We start from the raw sequence: 20,819 nt of genomic DNA on the forward strand, positions 1-20,819 counted from the left end.
GCAGCGACTTGGACGCCTAGGTTAAGAGGCGTAGCAGTTTTATAGGGGCCAGTGGCCAATGAGATTGTAACACACACAGAAACTTGCATAGTCATGTCAGTCCACACACAGGTGGTCAATTGAATTACAATTTACCCTATAGTAACTGTTTGAACTAGCCTATCACTCTGGTCAGAATTGGCATGCAAGTTTGGCGGGCAAAAGGCGGGGTTTAAGAATTGGCGGTTAGGGATTCCACATTCCTATATGAGCCAGTTTCCAGTAAGGGTGTGCTCAGCGGCTTGACTAGGGTGGGGGAGTGTCTTAAGCAATAAGTAGGTCATGTTGGGGGTATAATGAGATGGTGGGTGTAGCACAAAATGGAGTTAGTCTTGCTTTGCTTGTCCAGGGGTAGGGGATTTTTGTTGAATTCCTTGGGTCCCACACACATTAAAGATATTACCCGTTTTATGTTATTATTTTTTTTTTTTGGCAAATACTTTTTCTCCAGTGGATTTTTATATTTTCAACATTTTGCCAAGTGTTACCAAGGTAAAAGAAAAATAAATTAAAATAAATAAAAAACCAAAAAAAATTCTTTTAGATAGATTACTTAACTTTATTTCAGTTTTGTTTCTGAAGGCAAGATAGTTTCCTTTCTTCAACCACAGATGAGAAACATTTACCCTGTCAATTAGCCCTAAAGCATTCAGTCTTATAATAATAACTAGGTAACTTTAGATCCTTTGTTTCTAAAGGGATTTGTCTCTGATAAGGGGTTTTATCTAGGTGTTAGTAGTTTCTTGAAGGAAAGTGTAGGTAGAGCGAACATTTCCATTTGGATATGTTCCATTACACCAAGTATTGCTGAAACACAACAGCAGTTGGCATTTTTGCTGGGTAATATGCAACCGTGGAGAGAAGGTGTACCATGCTAATAAGGAAGATAATAATTTAATTGTTGCGTAGAATAGTGTTTCTTACAGCAGAGTGTTTAAGTAACTAACACTTTTTCCAAGAAGGAGATTAGAGCCATTTATTGTTTGCAGGTTATAGTTTATATTTAAACATGGTACATATGCAATTTAGGAAATTCACTTCAGATATGTGAAAGTAACACTGATGTGTATACATATACGTGGGTTTGTATATATATCAGAGGGGATGGGGTGATGAAAGTAATGCCAAAATCATAATGTTGAGAAATATATTAAAGGTAAAATAAATCTTTATGGTCATAAATTGCTCTCCAATCCAATAGTGATAAAGTGCATGTGAAAAGACTATAAGGTTACTTTCAAAACAAACAGTTACCAGGTTCCAGGAAATGAATGTATTTGCATAAAAAGCACTTGGCAATTACAGAAGGCCTGTTCTTTATCTGTTTACCAAGCAATTGACTGTTAAGGTCTCTTAGGTTGTGTTAGGGGCCCTTGATGTGAACTCTCTTAAGCTTTCAAAAACACGATACAGGAGCACCTATTTGCCACTAACTGGCATTATGAAGAGTTGGAATGGGGGCAGTGTACGAACATAATCTGATAGCAAATTGAGTTTTTGTAATTTGAAATCCCTTCTAAATATATTAGAGGTACTTGCTGTTTAAAGGAGCCCTATAAATTGTAATTTTGTCAAGTGAAGAATTTGCAATTCATAATTACCATTGGTTTAAACTTCTTGCAAATCAGAGTACAGCTTGACCGTCTTTGAGGCTTATGGTAGTTTCAGTTTGACTATGAACAAGAAATGTGCTGTCTGTAGCCATCTTAGAGAAAAAAAGTAACAAAGTCTCAGGTAGCAAGTAAGTTAATAGTGCTGCGAAGTAGACTCTGATGTTAATCAAGTATATAGAAAATTTTTTTTTTCTCTCTAAAACATCTGCCCTTTGTCATCATGGTTGTTTAGGAGTCTTGGTCGTCAAAGGAACAGAATACATTCTTTTTGTTCTATACCAAAATGTCTTAAACCTACTTTTTCCTTTACAAATTGTGTAAGATAACTTGTATGAATTTGTGAATTTTTGTAGAACTCCTGATTCTTTGCTTTTAAAATTCTTAGAAGAAACACCTAGATATATATTTGAATATCCATGTAAATTGAGTTATGTCTGAAGTACCTAGGCTTTTTCATTTCTAATGTTTAAATTAAAAGCTTTTGTCCATGGGAATTTGTCAAAATTTGAAACTGTTACAGAATGTTTAGAACAGTTACTGGTTCAGTGCGGTATTTTAAGCATATTATATATATAGTATATTTAAGTAAACTAAGTGCAGTAAGTCCTGGTTTTATTTTAAAGCTCAAAAATCACAGATATAGTAATGTCTTTTCTTATTTAAAAACTGAACTAGTAAAAGATTTTGAAGCATTTTGAAAATATTAAATGTGTTAAGTAATTATAGCAACACTGTAAAAAAATGTTTATTTATTTTGAGAGAGAAAGAGAGAAGGAGAGAGAGAATCCTAAGCAAGCCCTCACTGTTATTAGCACAGAGTCCTATGTGGGGCTCCAACCCACATACCATGAGATTATTACCTGAGCCAAAATCAAGAGTTGGAGGCTTCAGTGACTGAGCCACAGGCACCCCAGAGTAGATTATTTTTACATTAAGAATTTAAAACTTAAATTCAACACTATGTGAAACATATTGAATATATTGTGTTATATTTACCTGAGAGTTTCTGGTTTAATAAATTAAAGGCATATTGCTCTCTTTTTAAAAATTTGTTAAACAGGCGTGCCTGGGTGGCTCATTTGGTTGAGCATTCGACTTTAGCTCAGATCATGATTTCGTGGGTACAAGAGTTCAAGCCCTGCATTGGGCTCTGTGCTGTCAGCCTGCTTCGGATTCTGTGTCTCCCTCTCTTTCTGCCCCTTTCCCGGTCACACTCTATCTCTCTCAAAAAAATAAACAAACATTAAAAACATTTAAAAAATTTGTTGGGGCACCTGGGTGGCTCAGTTGGTTAATCATCCGACTTTGGCTCAGGTCATGATCTCACCGTTCCAAGCCCTGCATCAGGTCCTGTGCTGACAGCTCTGAGCCTGGAGCCTGCTTTGGATTCTGTCTCCTTCTCTATCTGCCCCTCCCCCGCTCGCGTGTGCGCTCCCTCCCTATCTCTCAAAAATAAACATTAAAAAAGATTTTTTTAATTTTGTTAAGCATATGCATTCATTCACAGATCTTTTTATTGAGGAATTTTAAATAAAATTTATTACTTATCTAATACTTTTGAGTTTATAATGTACTTAAAATGGTTTATTTATCCTTGGCCAGTTACTTCTTGAGACTCATACTTTCTATTTTGTAGGGCTAATTTAAATGATCATTTAAACATGTTTCGTTACCGGTTATCTTCTATTTCTGGTATATTGAGGGTCATACAGGACTGACTGTGATCACCAGGTCTCACAAAGATGGGAGTAGAGGCAGAACATTCATCTTAATAAAGTCCAAGAATGACCCAGCCTGGAGCAGAGGTGTGATTTGGCAGGTGGAAATGAATATTTTCCTGGAATGAATTGGCAGAAGTGGGTTCTTACTGATTTAGATACATTTTCAACCAACTAAAGGTAGGAATTATTAAATCTAGGATTGAACAAAGCATTTCAAGCATTTTATTAGAAGTGATTGGATGAGGGAGATTTTTCTGTCCTTAAAATTAGAAGATATTAGTATGATTATAATAGCAGATTCTTCTTAATCTGTAGTATTTCTAATGTAGACTTTTACTAAAAATTTAACTTTTGTAGAAAACTGAAGCCATTTGATTAAATGTGAAATTTACAAGTATTTAGTTATGCTGTTCCCCACCAAAAAATTGTTGTGTGTATAAATTAAAGATTATCAGCTTTAAAAATGTGTATCATTTGGACATGTAAAATGTAACTATGTATTCTGATGTTGATGTTTTGCTTGATAACCATGCACTTCAACATCTGACAACATGTTTCATGAGAGTGATGATTTTATTTCCACTGTTACTTACTTAGGTTATGTGACTTTTCACAAAATTAAATATATGTTAGCTGGTTCCTCTAAACAGCGACAAATGAAATAATAGAAAAATGGTTGGAAAGGAAGATGGGTTATGTTGCCCTCATAATTATTCTGTTTGCTTACTGCTGTATCTTTCTCAGCACACCCTTAGGTAAAACTCTGTACTTATTATTGAGATCTTTGTGGCCACCAAGTGAGGCAAGAAGAAAAGTTTAAAACTGCTGCTTGACCCCTAATACTAGAGATGCTCAGTTGTTTGAGTGCCACTAAGTTTAAAAGTGCTTATCAGAGCAACTCTTTACAGCCTTAATTTGTGTGTAGATTGCTGTTTGTGTTGGGACTATCTGCTTTGTATCAGGCTTGCTAGCTAATTTCCTTGTTTATTAGCTAAGTGATTTTCTTAATGGCTACCCTTTTGACAAAGGAAGAAATCTTAGCTACTCTGACAGGGAAAACAAATTTAAAGACTCATGGTGAAATGAATGAGGAACATCTGAATTCATGCTGCTGCTGTATTGTTGGTGTGGGAGAAAATCTGGTGACTGACCTTGAATCTTGACTGAAGTCACAAAAATATGCATAATTTGGCCTTTATCCATAAAACAAATAGCAACAGTCTCCAGTCAAGGCAGGGATTCAGTTTCCTTTGTTTGGGGTGTGGAAAAAGGAATCTTTTCCAACCTCATTATCTGAGATTTAGTGAATTTTTTACTGAAATATTTTAGAATCTTCATTTTGACAGATGCATTTTGCATGATTCCATGTTTTATTAACAAAGAGGTATTTTGTTTAATTTGTGTTTGAAGATTTACAGGCTTCCAATGTTGTGTTTTAAGGGGAAATGGTTTTGTTGTTGTTTTATTTGTTGAGTAATCAAAGAAAATTCAAATACCCAGTTGCACCAACAAAACCTCTCATGATCCGATGATAGGTTTTGGATTAGAGCCCTGGAAAGATCACTGGGCACTTATATTGGAGAGCCAGTTTAAGATTTCTTACAAACAAATTTAGCATGGCTCAAGTCAGTGAGGGTAACACCAGGGAAGCTGAGACCTCTCTAGAGCTAACAGCCTGAGAACTGCACTGACCCTTTTTGAAGTCAGTCTCCAAGAGTTGCCCTTGATCCATCTTAGAAACCACGTTTATTTATTTATTTTATTTTTAACATTTATTCAGTTTTGAGAGACAGAGAGAAACAGAGCATGAGTGGGGGAGGGGCAGAGAGAGACACACACACAGAATCCGAAGCAGGCTCCAGGCTCTGAGCTGTCAGCACAGAGACCGTTGTGGGGCTTGAACCCACAAACCATGAGATCATGACCTGAGCCGAAGTTGGATGCTTAACCAACTGAGCCAGCCAGGCGCTCCTATCTTAGGAACCAGGTTTATAGGTGAATAACATAGGACTCTTAGAAACCCATTTCTGCCTCTACAGTTTGCGAATCTGACATGATACCAAAATGTGTATTTATCCATTGGATGTAATCTCAGGGCTTGAGCAGTGAGATTGGGTATTTGCAGTCCACAAAACAGAAATCCATCTTTAAGTAAGACAAGAAAATGTGATCTTCCTAGTGTTTAAGTAGAAGTCATCTTTGCCTTTGCAAACCAGATTACAATTCTGTTACCTCTTTATTTTGTTTATTAAGCACACCACCATCAGTAAGATTAGAGAAGATAGTAAACAGAAATAAATAGAAATAGAAAATAGAGAAAAAGAAAAAGCCTTTGTTTCTCTTCCATCCTTTCTTTTGGCTGTCCTTGACTTAGGCCTCTTTTGTTTTCTTTCCTGTGGTTGCCCATCACATCAGGACTTCACATTTTATAAACTGTAAGTTTCCCTCCTTGAAATGTAGCCATCTGCTGTCTGTATCACTGTGAGCAAATTCCTCAACCTCTTTGTGCCTTAATTTCCTTATTTGTGAAATACTGATAGGATAATACCTATATCATCAAGTTGTTGTGGGGACTAAATGCATTAAGATTATGTCATGTACTGAGCTTAGTACCTGACTATACAAAGTGCCACATGACCAGTCATCTAATAATTGCAAATAGAACCTATTAATATATTAATGATATTGAGCTATATACTTCATTGCCAAGTTTCAAAATGTTAAACAAGACAGGGTTGTGTATTCTTTATGTGCAATGGCACAGAGGCTGGTGTTTTGCTTCCTTTTTCTGAATGACTTGTAGAATGTCTTATTGATACAAAAGGACTGTTGGGTCAGTCCCCAGAAGACTACTGAATGGTGAGAGAGAATGTCCTAAGAATCCCAGGAATCAAATTAAGTCTGTCACTTTATTGGAAAAAGAGACAGTGGTAGCCATTGTGTTGAGCTGCTTGGTTATTATATGTTTTCATTTATGTATTCATTTCTCTCATAGTAGACGTGGTACTTTCTTTATCTAATGTGAATACTCCAAATTATATGACCCTTATTAAATCTTATTTTGAAATTAACTTCTGGCATGGTGAGTGTATTTCCTTTCAAGGCATCACATTTTAAAACATTTAGAATATAACTTCACCCATTTTACATTGAGAATATTGTATGCAAAATAATTTTGAAGGGCATTTTATTTTCTAGTATGTGTTTCCAGCAGGTGGCTAATGGCTTTTGACCTGCTGTAGCAGCATACAGAACTGAATGTCAGACAGAGTATTTTTTAAAAGCTGCATTTTCATCTTGCATAATGTGCACAGTGATTTTTTTTTGAGATTGTCTTGCATATTTTTCCAAGTAGTTATTGATAGAGATGTGTCAATTTGATAGGAAATAGAAAATGTAATGTTACAGCATTTAATTTTTAACAATATTTAAACTTGTTCAGATTAGTAAATATAAGTATCTTAATAAATAATATCAGATCTAATATGTTTACATGTTAAAAAACCATTTAAAATTCATGGTATCAGCCTTACATCTTTCCCATATCTTTGAACCATTGTTAAGAAAAATCCCACATTTTAATCCATTCACTTCTCTTTTTAGTGATTTCCATTTTCTCTTGAAATTTATACAGGATATTCCATGGCCTATTTCACACAGCCTTTGAGAATTATACATACTAAATAATAATTCTCAATTTTTGTGTGAAAACAGACCATGACATATACTCTATAAATGATAGAGATTGCTCAGGGTTCCAGGATTAGCAATTATAGATCATTGTCAATGTTAGTTTCAAGTTAATGTTGGCACAAATTTTCATACAACCATAGTCTTTATAAGGATCTCCCACATGGTTTGTACATTTGAGTAACACTCCTGATTTCAACTTTGTTGGATTTTTGAGATGAAGTTGCATACGTAGCTTGATTAATGCCCAGAGTATCTTGTGGGGTGTGGTGAATCATAAAATGCCAATGTAAAGAGTTCTGTTTCCTGTACTGAGCGTATTAGAGCTGGCATTTTGCCCCTGAACTGTATGATGAAGGAGGAATATTGTTTGTGTGTTAATGCATTTAAGGCTTAATTTCTGAGGCTGAGTTCTAATCTTGTTTATTCCCTCAGGTAATTACTGGTTTTCAAAATGCAAAAGAAGTATATCATTGGATTTTTTCAAATGGTTAAACTTGTAGATGTCCTTTTTTTTTAAATTTAAGCACTAAAAATTCTCACACATCAAAGTAGCTTGTGATTCTCATTTGTGGCTAGAGAGTTAATCATCTTTCAGTAGTGCTTTGAAGTTGGCTTTTCTTCTTCTTCTTCTTCTTTTTTTTTTTTTTTTTTTCTTAACCCAGCATGAATTCATGAATAAAACTAACCACTCTGTTAGGTATCGTGCATTATTGCTTTTGCCTATGGCTCTTGCTAATAAAAATTCAAATTCTGGGTAGTTTGCTGGAATTAGATCAATGTAGTATGTGGCATACTTTTTTCCTGTTATGAAGCCCTCTCATAGAAAATAAGTGCAAAGGAAAGCATGGTGGCGGGAAGAAAGGACAAGGCAATTCAAGATTAAATATATTTAGCTTTTCTGCCTATGGTGTGGTTAGTCTGTAACCTACACAAGAGTTTTTATTTCTCAGTGCCCTAGAATCCTTGAAATTAAAATTACTATTCCTTAGGACATTAAATTCCTAAAAATTTCTTTTCTTTAGTCAAAGTATATGAATCTGCTTTTGTGTGTCAGGATGGGGTAACAATAACAATAGCAGTAACTTCATTGATACAGGGTATCTGTGGGCTTATGAGTGCAGCTAGATGGGAAGCCATCATCTGTAGAATAGGTAGGTGATGGCTAAAATAACTTGGAACTCTGACAGTTGCTAAAATTAAGTCATTTTGCTTACAAAATTACCTAATAATCAAATAGGATTTGATATTTTAACAACTAGGATGTTTTCCACTAACATCGGCACAGAAAAAGAATTGTGCCGAGATGCTTCCTTAAGAAAGCAACATGTTAATTTAGAAACCAGCGAACATGCCAGAATTAGAGAGATGATTGAACAAGACATTCCATCCTGGAGCCAGATGTGCTAAGCTCAGCTGGAAAGACCCTTAAAGTGCAGTTAGGGGAATACATATAAGGACTTATTTAGCAAATTTACATGAATATATTACAGTGGGTAGGAGCATGGTCTCAGGAGTTAGAGATGCCCAGATTTGGTTCTTAGTTTTAATTATTTGAAGGCTGGTCACTTTGGGCAAATAAATTATTCCCTCTCAGCCTCAGGTGTCTTAATTACATAATAGGAATAGTAATGGTATCTAATTTATATTATTATAAGAAAAAAGTACCAAAAATTTAAATGAAATTTATAGTGAACAAACACTGCTAATTCTAGATCCTTGCTCTAGAATTCTAGAGCCTTGGAAATATGCTACCATTTATATATCTTGCATATATTGGAACACATTGTTACCCAGGCTCATACTTGGCCTCAGAATCCTGCTCAACACAGAATGCCCGGAATTTTGTAGAAGTTGGCAGTCAACGTGAAACATTCATTCTCCCTAAACTAATCCACTTCTACCAGTCTTCTCTCTTCCTTCTGTTTTGCTGACAGTATCGCTAATGCAGGTGTCAATTCAGTTACTTAAAAAGTGGGAATAGAGAGGTTAGTTATTCATAATCATAATGTTCAGACATTGTGCTGGGTGTTAAGTAGATGTTTCCCAAATTTATGTTTCCAGTTCTATCCTCTACCCCAAGCACCATTCATGAGTTCATTACTTGGCTTCTTCACTTACTAGTCTAATAGGTATCTATGTTTACTGCTCACTGCTCTCTGTCCTCCAGCCACATTGGGCTTCTTTATGTTCTTCATACATTATGAGCTTGTTTCTGTTTTAAAACTTTTATTCTTCCTGATCAGTTATTTTACACATCTTGCTCCTTCTCCTTATTCAAGTATCATTTCTTCTGAGGTTCAGGTTTCTCTGACAAGTGTATCTAAGTCATCTTCCCATTCAGTCAGTTTCTTATCTTCTCATCCTGTAAGTTTCTTCACAGCCCTTTTCCATACATATAAAATTATGTTATTTATATAATTTTTTATTGTTTTATCTCCCATCCCAGAATGCAAGCTTCCTGAGAGCAGTGACCTTGTGTGGTGTGTTCAGCACTGTGTATTCTCAGTACCTAAAAATGTGACTGTTTCCTAGAAGTGCTCTCAACTACATTCAGAGGTAGGATTATTCTTTCCTTAATTTTATAGGTAACAAAAGTGATGCCAGGGAGGTTGAAAGCTTGTCCAAGATCACAGGAATGGAGGTGACAGAGCTGAGATTTAGACCCAGTGCTGTGCCCTAGGAACCTGTGCAACAATGCCTCCCTTTTCACAACTGAAGGTCAGGGACATTAATGGGCGGGAGGGGGCTCTGTTGAGTTCTTGGAACTTCTCTGAGTCTCTGGGCCACAGTTATTGTTCCTATAGCATTGTCAGACAAGCCCTGGTCCTGATCACTACACTCTAGTATTCTTGGCTTATCTTCTCTTTGCCTTTTCGACTCAGTGCCCAAGACATGCATGATTAATATTTTACAAGAATGCATTCAGTCCCTTGGGAAAGACAATGAAACAGTGGACTTTAAAGAAGCTCTTGAAGGGCTAGAATTCATAGTTTTGAACCCAGATGTAATTTTCCACCTGGTGTGGTTCTTCCTCTTTCGTAATGCTATATCCTGAGCATCTATTACTTGACAGTGGCATTTATTAGGGCTGTAGCTTTTTGTGTGTGAATTTGCTTTAATCACACAGATAATGGTTTGCTTGTAGTTGGCCCCTATTGACTAGACTAGAATAGTTCGGCTTCTGCCCTTTTCTGCTCCATCCTCTACCCCCCATGCAAAATGTGATGCTGAAGCTGGACCACTTATATCGTTTTAGTCCGATACACTGTAGAATACAATAGGCAATCTTGTAATGTATATATATCATTAAAATGTAGAAGTATGTTTTAGCTTTTGGGGGAAAATGAACAGAAAAAGAAAACCAGGGCAGTTGATTAAAAAGGGATAATCCACTGCATAATGAGTCACACCCAGCAAATTATAGAGGAAGAAGTTTTTGGTGCTTTTTACTCTAGGACATTTGCTGTGTGTTGCTGCATTTGACCTTTTAGAAGCTATTGACATCATTTGGGAGCTGCCTGTAAACCTGCCTTAATCAGTTAAAGGGAAGGAATCTTAGCATTGTGGAACTGACCGGTTGATTAATTTCAATCCAAACACACAGTCCTGCCTGGATGCCCTCTGTGAGACCCTTGCACAAAAGGATTTCATTCAGAAGCATTATAACCCACATCCTGCTGTCAGACCCTTTCAGCTCCGTTGGTCTCCTTAGACTGCAGGCAGCTTCTTTAACCCTGCTTATGCTCCCTTTTATTTCACGAAAACAATATCTATGCTGTGATTCACACAAATGCTCTACATTTCCTTCAGAGTTCTTTATTTGTATCCTAGGGAAAATGTATTTTAAAGTTCCACTAATTGAGAGACTAAAATGGGAATTTATTTTAAACTGGCTTCTTTAGAAAAAGTGTATTAGAACTTAATCCAGAGCTTCCTCTGGGAATCATAATCAAAATTAGAATCACGAAATGTTGAAATAACTTTTTGGTATTAGACTAAGCCATCATCTGTAATTCCTTTGACTTTTAGATTCAAAACATTGAAGGCTTTATAATCTGTGTTTAGCTTTGGGAAAACATTAATTGACTCTTGAGTGAGTTCAGAGGTAGTATAAAGATCTAGTTCTGGATCTTTAAATGAAAGCAAAATTAAAATTCTTTAAGGATAAAACTTTGAATAATTTCAGTCTGTTACATAAAGTGAGAAAAGAATCCACACATTGGGTACTCTGCTGGGCTTGGTTACAAAAGAGGGCAGGTATCTGTGGGGAGGAAATGAAAAAAAATTGCATTCTATAGAATGCTTCCACACATGGAATATTAGCCTGGAAAAGACCAACATCCCCATTTTAAACACCAAAAGACTGAGCCCCCACCCACCCCTACCCCCACCCCCACCGGCTACTTGATTAGTCAAGTTCTTAAGGGCCCTTACTTGGTCAGTTTCTACTTCCTCATCACCTAATTACAACACTTTTCTGGAATACAAAGGAAGCTTTTCAGAGATGGTGGTATAATCTGCTTCTCTGTGGTTTTGTTCATTTTCGTTAATTTTAATAACTACTACTTACTGAGTGTTTGTGTTGTGCTGGTACTTTGTGCCTTATCTTTGTCTTCATAACTACAATACGAGGTAGTACTCTTCTTCCCTGTTTGAAAGTGAGGAACTGATGTTTAGCAAAGTCAGGGGCTTGCCCAGCATATCAGTTACTCTGAGAAGGTAGATGAAACAGAGGAAGCAGCCTTTCTATGATGGTAGCTAGATACAGGGAAGATAAATTGTAACAAAAGATGTTTCTCCCAAGCCTTGCAAGTTGACTTGAGAATATTATGGCGAATGCATGACTATGCCATGGATCATTGGTAAGATAGAAAAATTAAGGCCATTTTGGCCTGAATTCTTCAGAAACAGCAGATCTACTGTGTAGGAATATGAGGGCACCTCCTTTCTGGCTGCCATTAGAAGTAGTGGATGTCCAGGTGGGGAACATGTTGGGAAATCGGGGAATCTAGAAGCTGTGTGACACAAGAGAATTCATGGCATCATTCTGAGCTTCTGCTTCTTATTTTTACTTCTAAAAGTGAAATTCCAATTTCTACTTTACCCTACCTACCCTGCTAGCTTGTTTCAAAGATTAAGTGCAATAATTTCATCTTAAACACTCTGGAAAATGAAAAAAAAATTAAGACATAATAAATTTTTGTTCATTTATCCGATAAGTATTTATTGAATGCATGCCAGATGCAAGGCAAGGTGCCATGTAGAGAATAAGAGGCAAATACAGACTTTTGTCTCTACCTTTCAGAAGGTTAAATGGAGCAGCGAGATAAGACACATGCTAATAACTAGACAGTGGAATGCTTTAAATGCAGTTAGTAAGATAGAGAACACTGGTGTTTCTGAGGAGGAACCCATTCCTGATGGAAGGGATGGGCCATAGAGGATTGTTAGATTGATAGGGAGGAGAGACAGGAGAAGTTGTGGATCAGGAAGTAGGTGTGGGATTTCATGAGGAAGAGACAGAAAGCGCAAAGGCCTGGAGGAGGGAAAGGATGAGGACATATTAGTGTGCCTCACCGGCTGTATGTACCTCATTGGCTGTATTTAGTTCATTGACTATGTAGCTCAAGGAGGTAGGTTTGACAAAGATGGGTTTATAGTGAAGCTGTGAAATCTGCAGTTGATTCCGTGGCTCACAAGGGGCCTGTTAGGATGTTGGATTTTTGTGGTAACCTGGTAAGAAAATGTTTTGTGATTTGTGATAACTCATTAAGGACACAGTGATGCATGAAATGATTAAAGAAGTGAGCAAGACACTGAAGTCAGGGAGACCCGAGACCACAGCACTATGGGAGGACTGATGGAGAAGGCTGCACTAGAGGGGCAACTATGGGACAGGAACAGAAAGGAGATAGATCACTGAAATTTGGCCCCTGACTGGACTTAAGGACAATGGGGAGTTACAACCCTTTTGCCATTGGAAGTTCTTGTGATACTTTTTTTTTCTTTTAATTAAATCAGTATGAATGTGTTTTAGTGAACTAATTTGAACCCAAATGCTAGTATAATCCCATATGCCACTGTCATTTTTGATTGTTTTTGTACTTATAGTATGTTTAACTGAAATTAGGAAAAGGGTTGTATTAAGACCAGAGGAGCCAAGAACATTGCTCATCTGGGCTAGAAATTCAATGTAAATTATGAGGCAGAGCTGATTCGGGATTAAGGGTGTTTATATATATCATCAGAAAAGTGATTTGGGGGAGGAGGTAGGCTGGCTACTGTGGCTGACTGTTAAGGCTTTAGAGATCCTGGCCGAACATCTCCTCAAAAGTGGCACTTTAACCCCCATTTGATTCTGAATCAGCACTTGCCAACATAAATTTACTTTAGTTAAAGAAACAGGGTCAGCTCAGGGCCTTGTTGAACACTAAACTTTGATTTAAGGATTACGGTGGTTGCATGGGAATTATAGGATATTGATCATACTTTGGTAGTCAAGGGGTGACTTCTTTGGGAAAAATGCTGTCTTTTGTTGTTGTTGTTGTTGTTTTTGGAAGAGTATTTTCACCTTCTAACTTTGGTTTTCTTTCAGTTTGAGAAATTATAATATTGTTGGATATCTGTGAAGCCTTGGGATCTGCTAGGAAATAAGTGGATTTTCTGATGTTTAGGACAAATTAAAGGGGTGTACAGTTATCCAGCAAGAATATGTCAGAGCTTGGTGGAGCTCATGCTGTCATTGGGTAGATTCTGTCCCTGATCCCAGCTCTGTGCTGTGAGTGGCTTAATGTAGGTGTGTACTTCACAGGGCTTCTCTGTGAGATCCTCAGGGATCCAAGGAAGAGGTAGTGATTTTTGTACAAAGTTGTCAATTTAGGAAAGCGTTTATAATCTTCTCTAAGAAGGTGGTGAGATTGCACTGATTATAAAGTGTATTGGAGTGGCAAGAGGAAATAGAACACTGATGAGAAAATGATTTGTAGATTAAAAGGAGAATAAAAACTAAATGAAGCCTGGAGTTAGGGAATGGAAGTTGGAGAGATTACACTTCTTTTCTGTAAAGTAGACATCTTTTAACTTTATTTTTTAATGTTTATTTATTTTAGAGAGAGAGACAGAATGCAAGCAGGGGAGGGGCAGAGAGAGAGGGAGACACAGAATCTGAAGCAGGCTCCAGGCTCTGAGCTGTCAGCACAGAACCTGATGCGGGGTTCTAATCCACAAACCACGAGATCATGACCTGAGCCGAAGTCGGATGCTTAACCGACTGAGCCACCCAGGTGCCCCTAAAGTAGGCATCTTTAATAAGACCCATAATCTGGCTACCTGGGGCCATTTGTCTCAGTGACACTTGATTTCTATTCCTGCTGGTGGTCTTCCTTGTTGCGTTCAGCCCTTTGGTCGGAAATCTCTTGCTTTGGCCTTACTTTTGGATATACTGTTTTTTAAGCTGTACCTTTTAAAAAAATGTAACAAACTAGCTTTACTGTTGGACTATTCCTTTTTGACTGTCAGTTTTCTACAAAAGTCCATTCACCTTCTCCCTTTTGTGTGTGTGTTGTCCAGATAGCCTTTATTTGCTTTTCCCATCCAATTCTGTTTAGACAGGTGGATCATCTTCCTTCTGAGAACTGTTTAAAGCAACCTTAAAATTGTCTGGCTGGTGTATTAGAATATAGTCCACTAAATCTGTCATTGGTCTTCTCTGAGAGCAAGTAGAATAGAATAACAAGTTCAAACACATTTTCCATTTTTTGAATTACAGTTGTAATTCATATCCATGGGTAAGAAAAACACTTAAAAGTATAAAACTATTATATAAAGTAAAAAATTGGAGCATACTCTCAGTTTGTAATTGGATATGTAACTTCTAGACATTTTCCAATGCATATTCAGGTAAGCAAACACATTTATTTTAAAACATGAATCACATATATAATATATATGTGTGTGTGTGTGTGTGTATATATATATATAACTATTGTCACTTATATCATGATACACTTTGCATATGTATTTACATTTTTATTTATATCATGACAAAGTGTGCATATTTTGCTTCTCAAACTGAGGATCTCAGGAAGAACAAGTGAAATGAAGGGAGTAATTCCATTTTGTTGGAAGGCTTTTTCATCTTACCAAAGTTAAGGAACCTGAATTTCATGTTTTTTTGTGACAGCTGACTATTCTACTTTCACAATTCTCCCTAACCTCTACAAGCAGTGAAAAGTCCAACTTGTCAATGAGTATAAATTCTCTACATTATTCCGGGTTGTGAATCGGTGCTGTTGTATTCTATTTTACTATTTTTTTAAGCAGTATTCTCGCTATGCATTTGTACACTGTTTACTCACAAGGGAAACATTAAAAGGCAGGCCGCACCTCATCTAGATTGAAATAGAGATAATAATAGTTTCTTTGAAGTAGCTTAGATCTAAGTATACTGTACAGAATGACAACCTTCATTTTTTATTGCGTTATGAATATCTTAAAGACGATCTGCCAAGTTACTTGCATTACGATTACAGTATTTGCAGTAGAAAAATTAGACCAGGGTATTGTTTAAAAAACATGTCAATCCAATCTTCATGGAGAAGAAAACAATAGTTTTTATAGCACGGATGATAAATTGTATACTTATTAAAGCATCACATCTGATCGAATAAGCATGGTATATCATTACAGATTCAGTCTGATGTTGAAGTGTTGTTATTTTAAGCAATTACTTTAAACCTGGTATTTTTTAAAGGGATTGTATTCCCACGAACGTGGGTGACAGATGTGGAGGAGGACAAATAGTTCAAAGGGAGATTTAAATTATGTGTAGTTTTAGGGAATGTTACAAGTAGAAGTAATTCTGCGTGTGATAGAAGAGACTTAATCAAAAAGACTGTGTGGCAGTAAGACAGCAGATTTCTTCTGATTTTATCTGGGTGTCATAATTAGGCATTTCGCTGGAGGTGTTTCCTGGATAAGTGATGTTTTGGCAAGGCTTTCCTGGAGCTTGGAGATAAATGGAACGGGCAGCTGCTGCCTCCTGGAGAAGTAAATAGAATCAGTTTTCATTGTTATCAGCACATTGACCTCCGAAGGCACAGAAGTGAGCTTTCTTTTCAAATGGAATCAAGTATTCATCCTCAAGGAAAAGGATGTTTGTAATGCAATAATATTCATGCTCGTTAAGTGAGAAAACCATCTATGAATACTTACACTGTTGCTACCTGGGAGCATTATTTATTGACCTGTGACTTTGTCAGAGCTTCAGCTGTGAGATGAATATTGCTAGTGGAATCATGTAATGACATTTGTCATTAAAAAGTCGCGTCTCAATGAATAGATTCAAAATTCACTGAGTCCCCTTGCTCTGTGTCACATTTGCCGCTTCTGTGACAATCTTCACTTCCCACTTAGCAAATCTGAGCCTGGTAGCTTGAGCCCCAGGAAGTTGTTAAAGCAATTAAAGGCTTCTGTCTCCCAGCACATTGCTTGGTTACCATAGTATCCTCTGCCTCCAAGTCTCTCCTGATGATGTCAGTATGCATACAGGGGTTGTTCAGAGCTTTTACGTGGGGATGATTCACCCAGCAATAAAGCCCCTCTCCCGTTGCTCGGTTTCCAGCGCACTTTCAGACGTCCCTAGAAATGGAAGGTGAGTGCCTTGTTTTGCATATCAGAGAATTACTAAATGCCTCTATTATTCTGTTTTAGGTATGTGAATGGTTTCTTCTTTCTAAGATATACTAATAACTGAAATCATAGTATATGGGAGCATTTCATCCAATTACCTGGAATAGACTTACAGTTTGTACTCAAAGTGTGTGTTTGTGTGTGTGTGTACGCAGGTGAGATAGGCTTATAAAAATAACTGAATGCACAATGTAATGCTTGCTACTCTCCCTGGTAAGCAGCATTAGCAAACACAGTAGAGCTTTTGATTACAAATTATTTGAAATACATAAATTCCCTAAAATATTTTGACAAGAGTCACTGTTTTTAAGTCTGTAAATTATATATTTTTATTGGTAGTTTGTACATTTTATCCAGTTTAAATATTAACATTTTAAAGGTCAAGATGACATGGGCAGATACTAGAAAAGAAGGGCCAGATTGCATTGAGAATTTGCATTGTTAGAGAAATTAAAACTTCCATTATAGCAACAAAGATTCAGTTACAGGGAGATGTATGAAGCTTCAAGTATATTAATAACTACCATTTCATACTTATTTTATGCTTTTAATGCTTTTCTAAATAACTCACAATTTGATATAAAAACAATGCTCCTATTGTCATGTTAAATGAAATTAGGGCTTTATAAAAGTTTTCCTTTAATGCATATTCATGCTTCTTAATGATAAGCCAGCTGAGTTCAGCTCTATGACAAGAATACTTTAGAACCACTTACAACACTCTACTAGAAGAGCCATGAACAAACATTTCCCTTGAAAAGTTAGTTTTGTGTTTCAATTTTTCTACTATGGTATGCCTCTTCAATAGACAATAAATGATGACACACAAGGCAAGTTTCTTCCTCCCAGCCTGCTTCTGAGTCTCGATGCATTATGAGAGTTCTGTCCATATGACAAGATTAGTCTTGCATTTATTTCCTCTTCTTGATTTCCACAAGACTGGTTGAGTATGTCTATGCAGACCATGCTACTGTGTATAAATGAAGTTGGTAGGTGAAGGCAGTTTCTGATTAATTAGTGGATAGCTTTGCAAGAGAAAGAAAGAAGAAGAGTAGAGTGGATGGAGTAGAGAGCCCCTCTCCCCCAATTTTAATGTAACTGAACCTTCATTGTGTGTGGAAGTAAACAGGTGGCTCTTTTGAGATGTGGGTCAATGGTTTAAATGGTTTAGTCCGGGGCGCCTGGGTGGCGCAGTCGGTTAAGCGTCCGACTTCAGCCAGGTCACGATCTCGCGGTCCGTGAGTTCGAGCCCCGCGTCGGGCTCTGGGCTGATGGCTCAGAGCCTGGAGCCTGTTTCCGATTCTGTGTCTCCCTCTCTCTCTGCCCCTCCCCCGTTCATGCTCTGTCTCTCTCTGTCCCAAAAATAAATAAACGTTGAGAAAAAAAAAAATTAAAAAAAAAAAAAATGGTTTAGTCCATTTGTAGAGAGACATTGATTAAAATTTTTGTTTTATTTTCGGAATCTTCTAGAATATACCCTCCTTTGTTTTTGTGTGATACTTAGTGGACTGGTGATACCCTTCACTCACCTTTCTACAGAGAATCTGTGAGAAATAGAGTTGTGAGGGAGTGTGAAAAGTTAAAAAATTTAAATTTAGCTACTTGTATGTGAAGAATTTCTGTCTTAGATATCATAAATGCTTATTTATGAGTTCTATTCTGAAAACATGCTAAACTACTTTGACTTTTAATTACTTTATGTTTAGAATACTTAATCCTGTTCATGTGTTTGAAAATTTGCTAGTTAATTGCTATCAAAAAAAATTCCTGGGGCACTTGGCTGGCTTAGTCAGTAGGGCTGTGGCTCTCGATCTCAGGATTGTGGATTTGAGCCCTGCATTTTACTTAAAAATAAAATCTTTTTAAAAAAGTTCCTGAGAAGTAGAGAGATATTATGACTTATTTACATATTGAGATATGTATTACATATATTACATTTTTACATTACAGTAATGTAATTAATAAATTACATTACATTAATATTACATTACATAATTACCCTACTACATATATTGCATAACTTAGATCATGGTAGGTTAAATACTAAAGAAATTAAGTCAGTGTAAAGTGTTTTCATACTTTGAAAAATTCTTTTATTGAAAACCTCTTTCCAAATGCTTGTGTTAAAAAGGAAACTTTTATATCCAGGCTATGTTCCATGAAATTTTTGCTCATTGTATTAATGTTTTGGGTGATATAATTTAATCTATTGAATAACTAACTCTTTGTAATTAAAAAATACTTCTGTAGTTTTGAGCCCTTAATATAACCATGAAGATATTTTCCTGCTGACTTAACAGATATGGGTGGCAGTTTATAGAGAGTATACTGTGAAGATTACAGTTTCTTTTATCCTTAAGAAGTAATTCCAAGCAGTTTTAGGCAGGGGGTTTTAAAAATTGTCTTAGGAGAGTTTTCATTTTATTCTTTCATTTTATTCCTATGTCATAATAAGAATGTTTTAAGTTTTACAGATACTCAAACTTGTTCTTGCTCGAAATATGAAAATGGCAGGTCTGTAGAGTTTACCATCATGAGACAATGGACTATGGCAGGAGAAGCATCACTTTGGTTGTCACCAGAAAGACAACAAGCTAAATGAAACTAGTATCCAAAAGAATGAGAAGAAGCTGTATGGAGAAGATAGACCTGAAAATAAACATTCTTTTTTCCAATGAGAGAAAGTGGTTCAACTTGTAAGGGACTGGTTAAGTGCTTTTCCCCAATTTTTTTTTTTGTTTTGTTATTGTTTGTTTTGCTTTTTTGTTCTTTTAATGGCAGAGCCAGGGCTAGAACCTGGATGCCCATACTCTCATAGGCCGGTTTTCATTATCATGGCAGCATTCTCCCTAGTTGGAGGTGAGCCCTTTTTCCTAGTCAACTTTTCAACCTATTTCTCCCCTGCAAAAGGAAGGATTACAACAATATAATAAGTAGGGAGTTTATTAGTTTTCATTTGTTGCTGTAACACATTTAGCCAACATGGTGGCTTAAAGAATATGGTATTTTATAGCTCTGTTGGTTAGTAGTCTGGCACAGCTCTCAATGGACTACAAAGTCAAAGTATCAGAAAGGCTACATTCCATTCTAGAGGCTCTAGGCGAGAATCCATTTCCCATCTTTTCCAGCTTCTACGAAGTGCCTGTATTCTTTGGCTCACGGCCACTTTCCTTCCTCTCTACAGCTAGCAAATGCTGAAGGAATCCTCATGCAGCCATCTCTCTGGTTCTCTGCAATTGGGGCAGAGTCTCAACTTTTAAAGAATTCATGTGATTAGATTAGGCTGATTTTATAACCCAGGATAATCTCTCCATTTTAAGGTCCTTAACCTTAATCACATCTGCAAAGTCCTTTCTGTCCTGTAAAGCAGCATATTTTACAAGTTCTAGGGATTAGGAAAGAGGCATCTTTATCCTGCCCACCACAGAAAGCTTACAAAATGTATGGCTGATTTTATCAACATTAACTTCACACATTGGATATTTTTATTGACAACTGTAAGTTAAACTGGTGATTGCCTACAGACACTATGAAATTTTGACCTAATTCGGTGGGTGCAGCCATCCCCTGCATAATTAATGAGGAAAAATCAGATTAGAGAGTAGTGTTTCACCAATTCAAACATTTAAAACTCTGAGGTATGGATCTGAGCCTTATAAAGTGACACAATTCTCAGTTTAATATTTTTAGTGAACGGCTCATGTCAAATGAAGTTAATTAAACAAAACTGATTTGGGAATGCAAAAATTCCATTAGTTACCTCGTATGTGAATCATCCTGGGTTTCTTTAGATACTGAAGGGTAATGGTGGGGCCGCCAGACGCAAAGGTGAGCCCTGGTAACCCTGAGTTTTGAATAACGCTGTCATTCATTGATCTGCCGTTAAGCCATTTGCGTCAAAAGACACAGCAGATGAATCTGACAGGTATGCCCTAACTGGTTTCCTAGGAAAGGCACAATATATTCCCACAATCAATAACACTAGACTTGAGGCCAACAGCTGCAAAAATAGTTTATTTTATTGTTCATATCCTGTGTTTATCATAGATTTGAGCCAATTCAT

The 20,819-nt window shown here is 36.7% G+C and overlaps 1 protein-coding gene across 47 annotated transcripts in view; it reads left to right on the forward strand.

Moving 5' to 3' along the window:
- PAM (peptidylglycine alpha-amidating monooxygenase) overlaps positions 1-20,819 on the forward strand; it is a 287,832-nt gene that overhangs the window by 37,215 nt on the left and 229,798 nt on the right. For 12 of the 47 annotated variants that reach the window (XM_045499947.1, XM_045499789.1, XM_045499858.1 and 9 more), the window contains exon 2: positions 9,513-9,622. The exons of 34 other annotated variants lie outside the window; for them this stretch is intronic. The gene's annotated coding sequence lies outside the window, so the exon portion shown is untranslated. Of the gene's footprint in view, positions 1-9,512; positions 9,623-16,693; positions 16,719-20,819 lie in introns of those variants that run through there. One more of the 47 variants, XM_045499826.1, reaches the window with a different exon arrangement.

This window comes from Leopardus geoffroyi, chromosome A1 (genome assembly GCF_018350155.1).
Source record: "Leopardus geoffroyi isolate Oge1 chromosome A1, O.geoffroyi_Oge1_pat1.0, whole genome shotgun sequence".
Taxonomy (NCBI): Eukaryota; Metazoa; Chordata; class Mammalia; order Carnivora; family Felidae; genus Leopardus; species Leopardus geoffroyi.